Source organism: Syngnathus typhle, linkage group LG12 (assembly GCF_033458585.1).
Source record: "Syngnathus typhle isolate RoL2023-S1 ecotype Sweden linkage group LG12, RoL_Styp_1.0, whole genome shotgun sequence".
Taxonomy (NCBI): domain Eukaryota; kingdom Metazoa; phylum Chordata; class Actinopteri; order Syngnathiformes; family Syngnathidae; genus Syngnathus; species Syngnathus typhle.
This window is the reverse complement of record NC_083749.1, coordinates 2,919,398-2,934,977: the sequence shown is the minus strand read 5'-3', so window position 1 is coordinate 2,934,977 and position 15,580 is coordinate 2,919,398. Positions and strand designations below refer to the sequence as shown.

The 15,580-nt window shown below is 42.3% G+C and overlaps 1 protein-coding gene across 1 annotated transcript in view; it reads left to right on the top strand.

Moving 5' to 3' along the window:
* Positions 1 to 15,580, top strand: part of cntfr (ciliary neurotrophic factor receptor) — a 100,891-nt gene that overhangs the window by 12,154 nt on the left and 73,157 nt on the right. Inside the window, exon 2 of the mRNA XM_061292835.1 lies at positions 1,221 to 1,261. The gene's annotated coding sequence lies outside the window, so the exon portion shown is untranslated. The remainder of the gene's footprint in view (positions 1 to 1,220; positions 1,262 to 15,580) is intronic.

Here is a 15,580-nt window from a genome sequence, read left to right as displayed (position 1 = left end):
AGCACAGCGTCTGTATGCCACCTGCAGCTTTTTTCCCGCCTTCCCGCCATGCTGGAAGATGAAATGGAGGTTTTCGAAAACAAATGAGCAGTCATAGACGCCTGTAAAATGAAATGGGCACACATGACAAATATAAAAACAACACCACTAATGTATACCGTAATTTTCAGACTATAAGTTGCGGTTTTTTTTTCATAGTTTGGGGGGGGGGGGGAGGGGCGAGTTATACTCAGGAGCGACTTATATACATATATATGTTTTTTTTTCACTTTTTTGGGCATTTTATGGCTGGTGCGACTTATACTCCGGTGCGACTTATAGTCCGAAAATTACGGTATATTTTTCAAAACAAGCATGTGGTCTGCAGACCTCAGTCAACTGGCAGGATGTGTGGTAACTAGTGGAATCCATCCATTCATCCATTCATCCGTCCATCCATCCATGGACGCTGACCTCACATGTCCCCGCACCTCCCTCCAAACAAAGCGACACCCCCGGGGAATTCTCCTCGCCAAACATGGCTGCGACTTTTGACTTTTAAACAGACTGACAGCATTTGAGTTTTTATTGAAATGGATTTATTCCCCCCTCTTAAATCTCAAATGCCCAATTTCAGGGCTCAGCCCATCTTATCCTCTTGTAGCCGCTCTAGTTACACCTCAGCTATTCTGCTATAATGGAGTTATTTCGGAATTTATATTCGCCACCAGACTGCTTCATCAAAGTTTGCGACGTGGCCGCAGCAACAGCCGTTTTACAACACGGATGATTTGGCTTGATGTGTGTTGCATGCTAAGTTACCATGACGTGAGGCCGGGTGCACATGTGTGTGTGTGTGTGTGGCAGTAGACAGCGTGAAAAGCGTGTAATAGGCTCACCTGTCCCTGGCTGGAGACGGATGGGCAGGTGGAGAGAATGGAAGCCAGATGGAAAGAAGGAAGCGAAAAATGAATGCGGAAAGAAGACCTCACCAATGTTTCGTGCATTCATTTTGGTTTTGACCTGATGAGAAGGCTGATCGGTTTATAAATAATTATTTTCCACAGGTTGGAATTTAGAATTTTTGTAATTCGGTGTACCTCAGGGTCTGACGAAGTGTGTTGAGGGAACTGATTTATATCAACCATGTTAGAAATGCAAGACTAAATTCCTATTTTCCATATTTTGAAATCATTTTTTTTTTTTAAATATAATTTAATTGACTGTTTTTTATTCAACAGGGTGAAGAGGAGGACTGTGCGGAAGTTTCATCTTTTCCAAGGTAATTTCTTTTTTGTGTGAATAGGCTCAAACATGCCGGCATTAAAAAAAAATTGAAAAATCAAATTAAAATAAAATGATAAAAAGCACAATATCACATATTTTGCCTATTGATGCAATTAAAAGCGCTTTGATCAAGATTGAAGGGATAACTTCATTAATCATTGATTTAACGGCACTGCCGTTGAACTCGAATGTGATGCAAATGTTGCAAAATCGAGATCGTCATGTGCTGATAACAGCTCAGTTCAGGGTGTCAGAGTTCATTTGATCCAAGAGGACGTTCTTGCTAACGCTTGATGGTAAACCCCCTCTAGCTCGCTCGGTGCGGCCATCTCCGCCTCCGTGTTCGTCGCCTATTTTCTGGTCCAAGGCTTCACGTGCATATGTGTGCACGTATGGGAGCTGGCGGGTGTTGAAAAGGATTCAGTGAAGAGGCGGCTATGGTTCCTCTATCCAGAAAACACACACACACCTGTCCACTAAATACCCAGACAGAGTGGATGCACATGTAGCAATATATCCAGATTCCGCAGAGGCCAATGGCATACCTTCATAATGGCAGCTCAAGACTATAAGGTTACATACAGGGAAGTCTGGAAGCGCCGAAATGCTTTGAACATTTGCGCTCGGTGTTTATTCACTTACAGGATTGCTTTAACAGATGTCACTCGTTATGTTTTACAAGAATAACCATTTTTTTTTTGGGGGGGGGGGGGGTCAGATTTTGTCATTATGAAATTCTGTCATTATGAAGCTACTGCAATGTAAATGATCGGTTGACCTTATTTGGGTTCAAGTTGATTGTTAAAAAAAAGGCGCTCGCGGTACTTTAATGTGTTTTGCGAAAGATAACAGCTGACCTTTGCAAAAAAAAAAGGCATTTACCAAATTTGCCGCTCTCCGTGTTCCGCTAATGGGAATCACAGGTGAAACGTGTCGTGACTGACTTGACGACGGTAACATTCAAACTGAGGTTTTAATCGCTGAGCCTTCAGAAAAGACGAGAATTGCAGTGCAATTGGGAAATATACACAATTGAATATATCAAACTGTTTGTTTGGTCATACCAATACTCAAGTCTAGCCCAAAATGTTTAATATAAATAAATCCATTTATCATAACAAAATAGTTGCAGTCTGCATGTTCAGTCTCAGTTGAAACTTTTTGAAAGTTTTGGCCAATGCTGTAGTTTTTGGTTTATGCCTAGTCGCAAAATATTAGTGAGCAATAAATATGCAGCTGCACAGTGGAACAGAAACACATATTTTAGTTACACATTTTATTTTATATATAGATATTTATTTTTCTGGAGCTCAGTCTAGTTGTAAAGGTTACAGTTGGAAATTCACAGATATAAAGTCCGTTGTAATACTACGAAGAATTTCGGTTAAATATAAAAAGAGACACATGTTGAAGCATAACCTTGTATGAACCCATGTGGATATTTTGGAGTTCCCAGTGAGGAATTGAATCTCCATGAAGCCAAAGCCTGACATTTCATGTGAGTGACGCCCCAGTTGTTGGGTGCTGGAAGATAATCTGACTAACTCAAAGAGCATTTTCCCGACTAATTCCCATTTTGCCTTCAAAGACTAAGTACGTTGGAAAACCGAGAACTTCTTTATGTCTTTCTATGTGCCATCGCAGCTTTCATTCAGGTCGGCAAAGTTTTGGAGATCACTCAATGTGTCATCTTTATGAGTTTGCGTCTCTCGCCTGTGTGTGTCTGTGTGTGTGTGTACGTGTGTGAGAGGTCGCAAGTAATGCGAGTGCGTGCTTTGATCCCTCAGTGTCACCATGATGGTCGTTACACTGTCAGGATGCGTCATAATATTTTGGACAGGAATGTGTGCTATATATATTTTTTTATTTTATATATGTATGTCCAGTGACAACAGTCTTTTTTTTTTTCCCTATCTGGGTCTTGCAATGTTCCAGAGTCAGTATTAGTATCTCTGACGGCGACCTCTGACCTGAGCACTGTTGACATGGCGTGATAAGAGAAGGCATATCATTCCAAAGGAGGATGCAGACAGACATGAGCTCACTCTCGCCCTATCTCTCTCAGATGAACCCCGAGCTGTGTTGACAGTGTGCATGACGCCCGTGCACACTGACAAGGCCAAATTAAGATCCACACCAGTCGCCATCGCCCCAACCGAGAATTGCTGACAAGGCAGTCATAAAGTGATGAATTATATGAAACCAGCCGTAGGCTAACTTTGACGACAGCACGTCACTCGCCTGCACGGTCGATTCCAAATTTAACCTTTAATATTTTATTTTGAATGCAATTAATTTAATAGAAAAAATGAATTCTACCCAAGAGCTAGAATTAAAGGTACCAATATTGACTTGCAATGTTGACATGCCAGGCGCCGTGTTGCTGACAAGACATTGAACGCCGTGACAAGCTGCTTGCTATTCCACAGCCACGGCGGCACGGCCGGGGTCACATTGACAAATCTAGTCTGGAGGGAAACCCGAGCCTATCTTCCCAACAAACATCGCCAGCGCTTGAAAGTGCGTATCCATCGACGGGGATTAGCGCGGTTGTGTGAGGTTGCCTCACCGGGCTGGCCCCGCTTGCTGTCGGAGGTCGGGATGCGTGTGCGAATAATGTCAATGCTTGTGTGCCTTTGAGAGGCTGGCGGGGGTAAAGCCGAGCTTGCGATGACAAAGGAGAGGAATTTAAATGAAAGAGGATCGGGCTACGTTTGCTCGGAGGATGGAAGAGGCTTTGGCACCATTGTTCTTCTTTGTCATTCCGCCTTCTTTATCTCTCCAATACAAATCTATCTTGGCTCCAACTTTACTCACCAAATGTCTTTATTTATCTCATTAATCTCATTGCCTCCCGTCTGTTTAAAGAAGTGGATGATTTTTTTTTACTCTTGAGGTGAAGAGCATCCCAACCCGCGATACGCTGCGGTGCGCCACTTCCCCCTCCAGAGCTACTGAATGGTAGACCACAATTTCCTCAAAGCTGTCCGGAAGTCGTTCTCTAGTGACCTCCGAGGTCCTTCCGACTTCTTAAACTGGAAGCTATCCCTCACCACAGATCCCCGGGTTCGGGGATTATTGTCATGACATGCCCCGACAACTCCAGCCACCGCTCCGGCCGGCCATCCCAGCAACAGAGTCACGAAACATGACCCGCTCTGACTGGATGTCCCCAGAAGTGGTCCAAGTTCTGACATGAAACTCCTTCTGACAGTAAACCGCCAAGCCAACTCTCACAAGACATTTGTCGAAGTGAGCCGGACAATATTCGCCGGAAGTTCCCGACCTCACCGCACCAGCTCAGTTTCCTTCCCCTTCGTTCCCCACTCTGGCCCCGCCCCCATCTGCCATATTTGCCTAACCATCTCCGCTTGTTTACAGGCCAGTCTCAAGTCCAACAGACTCATTGATTCCACCCTCTCTTTCGCTATTCGTCTCACGTTCTTTCTAATAAACACACAGATACACACACAGACCCTCTCTCAGCAATTCTGCCACAGCCCCCACCCGTGCTTAGTAACGGCTCTAATTGCAATCAATTAGGAAACTTCAGAAGGCTGAAATAGGAGCTGTGACAAGGGGCATCCGCTGAGCTGGCAGACCGAAAGAGAGCGAGAGAGAATCGTGTTGGTGTGCAGGGATGAGCTAATGGTAATAATGTGATTGATGTGGCCACAGCATCTGAAAGTCACATCGTTTTTCACACCAGGTATTGATCCGTGACAGCATCCTCCTTTTAGCTCCAAAGCACAGCGGATAGGGAATGGTACTCACGCTGCCACATTTAGAGGGGGGTCGGAGTACGTCGAACGGAAATGGATTTAGTCGTTCTCCTGAAGGATTTGGACGTCGTACTAATCGGCATATGGATAAGGCGCGATTGCTGTTTGTCACGTAGTAGAGCACTGAAAATCGTTGCAGCCTTATGAACTTTACAAATCTTAATCCTGAAAGCACCTTTTGCAAATTATTCATGTAAATTTGTCAAAGGTGGTGAACAAGTTGACAACCTGACCAGATAACTTGAGAATATTACAAACAGGCATGCTAAGAGATTCCACAAGCAGCACATTTTATTGCGTGGAGCCGGCATGAAATAGCTTGTCAGAGTCTCACATCTCTGCAAGAACCCGCTCTGTGTTTTCATAGCGTGCAGCAATAGCGTCTACTGTAATGGAGTAGAGAGCAGCTGATCAAACATCATCCCCGACCTTCCCTATTTCTTGACTTCAATTTGTTTGCATATGCCGAGCTGATTGGTCCCAAGACACAATCTCGGAGACATCTCGACTGAAATAGTCTTTTGTAGAGATACAAGAAGCTTCAATCAATGAGAAGTTTTTTTTTTTTTTTTGCTTAGGCAAATATTATAAATAGTTTTCTTAACTGGAATTGTGCAGATCTTTACAACTTGATGTCACGGAATCATTTGGTGCAAAGCTTGTGTAAAAAAAAAAAAAAATGGCCGATTTTTGAGACGTAGCCAAGGATGGAAGTTTTTTTTTAAAGGCTCACTCTATAGTCTCGGGTCTCGTGTTTATCTGTCTTTGCCTCAGGGCCTACAAACCCTTTTATCTTGTCACTCTAATCCATGCATGAATGTGTGTTTGTGTGTGTGTGTGTGTGAGTGTGTGTGACAAAAAGCAAATGTGTGCCAGAGAGAGTGCGAGATAGCAGGATAGGGAGATGGGATGATCAATATGGAGACGTCAGGAGGTCTGCTTCTACCAGGGAGAGAGGGAACAGGACACCCGGCAGTGAGTGGAGAGGAGAAAGCAATCGAGGGGAGACAGTAGGGGAAATAAGTCCACGGGAGGGGGTGAGGGGGGTGCAACGAAAGAGGCGGGTCGGGTCATTTGGGGGCCCGGACAGTATGGAGGAAAAATATTTGTCCTAATTGTGCTTCTTTATGACTCGTAGCGTAGTTGGAATTGTGAGCTCCCCCTTCAACAACAATGAGAAGAAAAAAAAACAATACATGTATTTATAACATTCGTTTTGATGCATAATTCAGACAACATAATCATCAAACGGGGAAAGAGGGCAACTTTATTCCTCTAGATCTAAAAGCTTCGACTTGACACCCATAATGAATATTTAAACTTTGATGACCTTACCCACCATATGCCAGTAAATGATTCTTCACCGCCCCCCCCCCCCCCTCACAACTCTATTTTTATACCTTTGTCTTCTTTTCATCCTGCTCTCTTTTTTTCTCTTTTGACATTTTTTTTCAATTGCTGTCACCTGAGATTTTTCATCTCTTTAATCGAGACGGAACCACTGAGACATGAGACAAGTTAGCGGACGACTGCAAACGTACGCTAATGTAAAAAAAAAAAAAGGAATTATATTAATATTATCTGTGGAAATCATGAAGTGTTGTGAGTTCACAAGGGTCTAAAAAAAAATAGAAGAAATATGCTATGTAGTCTTGAGGGATCAATATATTTAGAGGATTATGCGTGACATTAACATTCAACCAAGAAAGCACTCCAAGGGAAAAAAACAAATAAAAAGCATTGTATATGAATTACTGTATAAATAAAATAAAAATTAACATCGGATTACCATGCTGCATAAATCATTTACATGATACAGACATTGATTAGTGCTAAGGATCAGTTCAGATTATATTTTTGCTTCGAGGCCTCGGGCAGACGATTTGCAGGTTGCACAAAAGCGTACAAGTGTATGTGTGTGTGTTGAAAGACAAAGTGAAAGTCAGATAGGGTGGGACAGAGTGTGACGGGCCATGCACGTGTGTCCTCCTGCAGCCATAATGCATTAGTGTAAGATGATCCGTCTTCTCCCTCGTGGGTCCTAACCTTGGAACGAGCGGAGAAGCAGGTTGCATAGATTTACTCTGATAAGAATACGACTGCTGGCGGTCAACATCTATTTCAGTTGTACCTTGATTTCTGTGTTTAATGCCGCGCGCTTATCTCAAAGCGTAATCCCCCATTGAAATGAATGGGATTGCCGTTAATCGGTTGTGACACTCTGAAAACACCCAAAAAAATGTGTGTGTTTTTTGTTTCAGTTTAGTAACAAGAACATGCTTTGCTAATGCTATTTGCAGTAGAAATGATGCGCCATGCAAAACTGCTCACTATTTATTGCATTCAGAATCCCACTGGCCAGACACTTCAACCATTATGGCAGTACTGGGGGGGCTAACTCAAATCAGTTTTCCAACTGAACTACTCCTGGTTGTGCTGAATGATCAAGAATAATTAGAACAAATACATGTACAATGTGAAATTGATTATTGAATGAAAATGAATTAAGGGCCCTGACAGCAATACAATATCCCTTCCAAAGCAATTACTCGTGAAGCTCATTATGAAAGATTCTGATTTTTGTAAGTCGTAGTCCATCGACACACATACTTTTAATACCCTCGCACTCAGGTTTGATTAACGGAACTAATGAAGATAAGCATCACTTTGATGAGGCAGGTCCTGGAGATGACCCCTTGACCTCTAATATTAAGAAAATACCTGAGCGCAAAGGGGTCATTGACTCACTCATTCTCTCTCCTGCGCACAAATACACACGTGCACTTTTTAGCACACACTCGCACTCCCAGGGACTGAGAAGGCCTTATTATGTGAGCCAGAGGAAATGCAGACACAGCAGAGGACAGGCCACCCATTGATCCGAGTATAGACTCCTGGACTTCCCTGGCTCGGCTTTCTTTCCCTTCTCGCAGCTCTCCCGCACTGTCTCCGTCTTTTTTAACTCGTTACTTTCCGTCTCGGCGCATTTTGTGTCCTGCAACCTCCTCGTTGGGGTTATTATCGCCGTCGGCCTTCTCGAGTGCACTATTGCACTCTCTCGACACTTTGCGATACAATGTCTCTTTTTTTCAGTGTTATAATCTGAGCAAAGAGCAACTCTGTGTTCCTGTCTCTGTGCAACCTCTTTCACCTGAGCCTTCTGCTCTTGTCTCAAGAGGGCTTTTGTATTATCTTACAGTCTCTGGGAGCCAGAGGGAAAATGTTATCCAGTAATCAAAGTGTCCTTGAGCAAGATGTAGAGCCCAAGTTGATCCTGAAGGGCCTGGCTTGTTTTTTTTTTTTTTGTATTCTGAAAGAGAGGCAAGGACTGTTAAGTGATTGCGGCCTTTTTCATCTCGGATTGATGCTCGAGAAAATGGAAAGGCGAGTGCAAAAATCAGGACATTTGAAAAGAGGGGAACCGCTAATGCTAATGAATGCTTACACTCTGTTTCACAAGTCTGATTTATACCGACAGAGAATGTCAAAATTGTCAACAATGCAAAAATTAGGACACTCATTTGAAAAGATTGAACCGCTAATGCTAGTTCACGCTAACACTCTTTGTTTACATTTGAGTTTTGGGCATTTCACAAGTCCGATTTATACTGACGGAACATGTCAAACATTTAAAGACATCTGTGTCTGCTCATATGCAACGAGAAGGACTTTATTTATAATTAGGCCAGGGAGGATAAGGAATAGTCTTTCTCTCAATAATGGTAGCGGGGGACGTTGAAGTTGATAAGAGGGGCAAAACAATTAAAGCAGAGACTATCGACCGCAGAGCGTTAAGTAGGAGAGAAGTAAGAGGAATGGCTTGTGCATCACTATCAGCCGCAAAGACCTCTGAGACGTGGGATAAAAACAAAGGTGCCTTCTGTGATGGACAAAGCAACACTCAAGTGGCAGGTGATCCTCCAAATCCTTTTCCATCCATCCATCCAGCCATCCCTTGACTCCTGCACTAATTTTCTTGCTAGGTGTTTTTCGTCCCTCTTCACCAATCTCCTTCACCTTGTCTCCAACACTCTCCAGCCACTTTGCTTCCTCTCCCCAGTTCTTTCGCTCTACCGGCCCGGGTTTTATGTGAACCATGTGGACCCGGCTAGTGACATGCAGACCTGAATGTGTGTGAAAGGTGCTGACACATGTGTGTGTTTGTGTCTGTCTCGGAATATGTTTGCGTGTGTGTGACGGAGGTGCTGACATGTCTGATCTGAGCTTGGGGTCTGGAGGTGAACGCACGGCGACATTGTTTTTGAAAGCAGATGATGGGGAAGCAAGATGGAGGAGAAGATGAGTAAGACAGTACTTGAAAATAAAAAATCAGAAGGGATATTTTGTGAAATGAAAATGAAAGATTGTGAAAAGACACAGATGATATATTAAAATATCAATCCGGTTTTACAGATTAGATTTATGGATCCCATAAAAAAATAAAAATAAACCCCCATAAATAAATAAATAAATAAATAAATAAATAAATAAATAAATAAATAAATAAATAAATAAATAAATAAATAAATAAATAAATACAATTATTCAAAAGTAAAATAAAACAAATTAAAACACAACACTAAAAAATAAAAAAAAATTGTACATTATTTTTGATGCAGCACTTGTTTTGTAGATAGACATAATGAAGTGTAAATCCATCATCCAACCCATCTTGTAGTCTGTCAAAACGTACGCGGGCATTCACCAACTCTATAAAGAAGACCCCCAAGTTCATGTGAGGGGTGTCTTGTTAAATGTGATTGATGCCTCCTGTTCTCTCAGCTGCTGAGAAGAGATGAAGGGACACAAGTGATGCAAATCAGATTGGAAGCTGCCTGCTGGCATCTGACTTCAGGATGGGTGATTAAAAACACATTATGACAAAGAAAACATCTGGTGGCACATTCAAAGCCTCCACCCAACAGTAACGTGGCGCCGTTTTAGCCTGGCAGAACATGCGTGCGAGATTAAAAGTGGCCCCCGAAACTCCAAATGTAGATTCAATTACACTTTTATAGCATGGCTGTAACTGAAAGCGATCTCCAAGCAATTTGTTTTAATGTCCCAGTCTCGTGTGCTGTAGTTCAAATAAGAATTAACAGTTGAAAATATATTTCATCCCCGATCTGATCCAAAGACAGACGTAATGATGTTTAGCCCCCCCCCCCCCCCCCGCCCCTCTCTGTTGTTCCCAAAGTAAATATTGTCTTGCCTAGTTAGTTATATAATGAGATAATTAAAATGTAAATAGTGAATGACAAACTAGGACAATTTGGCTTAATAGCGAAATGCCAAAGGACAGCATCTGTTCCGGATGATGTTGTCCACATTATTTTATCGAGACAAGTTTTAACGTGGATAACATGACATGCAATGCCTTCAAGGTTATTTCACTCAAAAGATGGAACTCAATTTCAGGTCATGCTTCATCAGTCCCCCCGAGCATCTCATCGCTTTAAACCCATTTTCAAAATGTCGCCCGAAATGACAATCGGGAAGATTGTCTTCGATAGCAAAGTCATAATTGGAGTTTTATAGCTTTGCAAAATGAACCCAATTGTTCATCAGAGAAAACAACTTTAATCTGTCATTTCAAACGTCATTTGTGGGCGACCATTTTGCTGTTGAAGGAAAATGACATAACAGCTCCTCAGATAACATCCAATCACCGCTCAGGATTTTTCTGAATTTGCTCACGTGACATTTGCGTTCCGAGCTACGATTGGTCGTTACGTGACTGTGATGTCTTGAAGTCACGTGTTGACTACCACGCTTGGTGGGGCGTCGCCCTAGCAACGCCTTTTGGCAGGCCGCCACGGACGTTACATAACAATTGATGAATATTTATACGCATTAATGAAACGCTCGCACAGTTCCATGTTGTATAGACGTATGCGTATGGATTTGCCTCAAACCCGCAAAGAGGAGCGTGTACACAAAACTCAGGCCAAGCCCGGCTCACTTCTCTAAATCCCCCAGTTGCTCTTGTGTGAATAGTTGACTTAGTTGCTAATTAGTTCGGCGCGGGACTTTTCTTCCCAGGCCCTGGGTGTGTTTTTGCGTATTTGTGTGTCGCTCATGCAGTGGAGGGGTTAATCCCGGCTACTTGTTGTTCTACATCGCTGCCCGCCACACCAACCGCTTCTGTCCGTCTCTCTCCGACTTCCTTTTATATTGAACCTTTTCAGTTTGGACTCTTGATGCACTCGAATGCTTTCGCAGCTTTTGTGGTCAAGTCAAATATATCTTAGCCAAATTGAGTATTTGGAAGCAATATTAAATGATATATTGCGCAATATCATTTCACTTCATGTCCGCACGACATTTCCGTATTTCCTATCTGGATCTCCGCCAAACGAGTTGCTGACAAATGACTAATCTAGTTTCTCGGTACCTCCCATGCTTAATTTGACTGAATCTCACCTCATCCTTTAACTAATCTCTCTCTCGCTTTCACCCCCTTCCTCTCTTTGGACTAATGAAAATCTGTAGTGTTGGTCTAATCCGTGCTCACAGTTTCTTTGTTGGCCAAATCTGACTAATGCCCCCCTCCCCGTCTCACTCCGCAGCACAGGAGCCCTTTACCTCATCGACACACAAACACTCCCTAACACGGAAATCTTAAACCAATTGTATTTACTGTCGCCTAAATATTAATAAAGGATTCACAATAGCCAGCCAGCAAATGAATCCTTGGCCAAGCAGCTAACAGGTGATTCCTTAACACCCCCACTGAGAACCTTTTTAGATGTGCTATTACGAAGAAACCTTTGAGGAAAATAATGAGCACCGCTTGCCTCGAGGGATCATGTGTTACGAGTTAGGTCTAATCTTAAACGAGGCTGGACTGAGTCCTGAAAGTGTAAAAGACCTTATGGGTCACTGATGGCGTATAGAGGGAACAGTTGTCTGTCTGTGATGAACATGTACCCCATCCAAGGTGTCGTCTGCTTTTTCCGAATTCGGCGCCAGCTCTCCGTGACCCTGAACAGGATAAGCGGTGTGGAGAAAATGGATGGACCTTGGCTATATACCCAAGGCTTCACTTTTGCAAAGGTGTGGAAAATGGCATGTTACAGTCGATTTGGAGCATTACAATACGTCGCCCCGACAGCAGCTACTTATTTAAATGTTGCGGTATAGATGACAGTGGAACATTGGTCACATCAAGCCCATTTCTCCTTTTTTTCATTTCAAGAGCCGATTCGAGTAGAAGTGTGTCGGACACGCAAAGCCATACTTTTCAAATTCCCTCGAACGATTATGATTGGCTGCCAAGTTGTGTGATGTCATCGGGTGACAAGCATAGCTAACAAATAGACGTCACCGTCCATTATTTGAGTAAAAAAAAAAACGTTCCGTCCTTGACGTCAGCACGCGGCCGCCATTACGCTGGGATTCAATTAGATATTTAGCATCTCTTGGTGGCTCCACAGTAAATCACTGAAACCATGACCTTCCATCAGTATTGATCTGCCCTTGCCGTGGCCATTCTGTAGCAAACACGCACCGAAGCAGCAGCAGCCCGATCTTCATTTGAGTCTCGTCGTCGTCATCGGTCATCGTCGTAACTTCATTCAGCCGCTAAGCAAGCTGACCCTCAAACTGCTCCATTACAGGGCCGGACAGTGACCTCATTTAACCTTTCTCTTCTCTCCAAAGACGTATACAATGTTAACGGGCCATATCGATGTACTCTATGCCCCAATAAAACATATGCAAATGCCTTAGTCGATGTACTAAAATGGAATGGACTGTCAGAAATCTTTGCACATGATAAATACAGTGCTTTTCATTTATTGATTTTTTTTTTCTTCTTCTCCTCTATCTACCATCTCCCATCTTCCTGCGCTTGCTGCCGGCGTTGAAGCATCATTGACGTTAGAAAATGATGTGCTCGAGTGTGTCCGGGGGTGTTTTTGTATTGATGCAACATCGGCGTATGGATTGAAAATGAGTGAATGCACATAAGCGTGCGTGTGAGAGCCGGTCGGACTGTACACAATGCTGACAGTGTTTGTAATATTTTGCAGCCATTAGACTGCCTGTTTATGGAGACTGTGCAATAAATCACAGCAAAACATAACCAAACAAAACTTGAGTGTTTATCCGTAAGGAATGCTCTTTTCAGCTGGAAATGCAGCTACAGACTATTCGCTGTAATTGTTTTGCTTAAAAATGGAGTTGCAGCAATGAAATATAATAAAAAAATCGAGCTGTGAGCAGCTATAAAGTACTTGCACATAGGACAATAACACTTTAACATAATATACACACCATAAAACAGCAACATTTTTGTTTGCATATGGTGCATCACCATAGCAACAGTCAAGCGACAAAACAAAAGTTTCAAAAACTTTTCATCTTAAACATCTTTAGACAACAAAAGTTTGAAGGTGATTGGAGCACCAAATTTTAAAGTAAAATGAAAATGGTAAAACTTCAATATATGTTGCGTAACCCTTTAGAATGTTGCCTCTTGGCTAAAAATTCACTTTAGCAATCTGTTTGTTTTGATTCTACTTTTATAGATAACATTAGACGTCCATAGTTCGAACCACTTCTCTCATGCGGAAAGTCAGCCAAAGGTGAGCTGTTGTCTTGCCAAAAGAGATTTTTAGCTTACATGCTCTCAGGCAACACTCCTGTGATTCATAAAGGCTCTGCAAAATTGTGGCCGCGTACCGTTTAGGCAAAACAGACTGTCTTGAATTTCCCCAAAACTCATGGATTGCATTTTTAAAGTAAGAAAAAAAATATAGGTGAATTGAAATCATGGTTAATGGATAACCAGAACTTGGTCTTGTTTGCTAGCCTATTTCTGAAAAACTGCAGATAAGCAAGCCGCAGTCCTCCAGAGGTCAAAAGGCCAATAAGAGTGCCGGTTGAGGAAATAAAATAGATGCGAAGCTCAGAGCTAACTGAAGCCTCAAAAAAAAAAAAAAGATTTTCCGATCGTAAGCACATAAACACTCCAGACTGTAAGAGGGTTTCGGGTTAAAGGTGTCCCCACCTTTGGCTAAAGCTACCATGAAATCAGGCCCCCTGCTGTTTGCCTCGGGCCTTGAGCGTAAAGCGACGAGAGACTTAAACAGAGAATAAGGACGGGCAGCAATCCACGCTTTGGCCCTGCGGGCTCAACCATTTGCTACAAAGCCTTATCGGCTCATGTGAAGAAATTACAATCCGAGTGCACTTTTCTGCTCTCCTGATTTGTGCCAATCAAGTCTCTCTTAGTCTATGAAATGTAACGATCTCGTCACGTCACACATTTCCTTCCTTCCCTCTTAAGTATCTTTATCGGTTTTTCTTTAGTCGCCTTTTGTCTCGGCTTGGCCTCCCATGTCTTCCGCACCGAATCGCTCAGAACCCCCCCCCCCCGCACTCTATCTCTTCGCATACGCAAAACCCATTCAAGTCGAAGCAAATCTCCAAAATGTCGTTACTGCTGCCAATTCGCAGAGAAAAGACATCCAAAAGAGCCGCAATGATTAGCAACCTAGCCACTGGGAGAGGTTTTATGAGAAGATTAGGGTTTTACAGCTCAGCTATGAATCAGTGTGTTAATTCAATTATTCAAACAATAATTCACTCTACCTTCAAGCAATATGAGATTGTTAGAAAATGGCGAGACTCTCGAAAGAAATGGCCCTCCGCTCGCCTTGACGGAAGAATGGATTGAATTCCAATAAGTCACCACGGCTCTAATAAAATGAATAATACAATAATAATTTCATAAATTACCATCCATTTTTTATTATATTACATTACATTATATTATATTATATTATATTATATTATATTATATTATATTATATTATATTATATTATATTATATTATATTATATTATATTATATTATATTATATTATATTATATTATATTATATTATATTATATTATATTATATTATATTATATTATTAGTTTGTTTTATTTGTTCTCGGTTTATTTTTTTATTTCCATACCTTCCTCGGCAGAAGCAAAACGTTTTGCCAAAAAACGCAGTCGACATTTCTCACGTCACCGATTGCAAGACAAACTAGAACAGCCGGAGATGTATTTCGGGCAAGTCGAGTCATTGCTCAGTCCAACATTGCCTTCTTTAAAACAAGCTGAGTGGGGGGAGCCCCTACTCACCTTGAAAAGTGCTGAGGTTCTGTCTAATCTTTGCCTTCTTTAAAAAAAAAATTACCTTTTGTTTCAGACGTTTCAGTTCAGAGAATCAATAGATGACTGCAGCTCCAAATGTATTATCTCACAAAAGGAAGGCAGGGCGGGAGGAATGATGAAAGGGCCGAATGAGCTGGGAGAAGATGATGAAGGGATGCAAATGGAGAGTGGAGGAACTGAATGATCTGGGGGGGGGGGGAGCTGGATGGATTGGATTGAGCATTTGGAATGGGTGACTATGCAGAGGAGGGCAAATTAAAGGGCTGGGTGGAAATCCAGCAAAGGAGCTATAAATGCATCGCCAGGTAGCCATTAAGAGCTGTCAGATGTTGAATTAGGGAGGATGGAAATCAAATGAGATG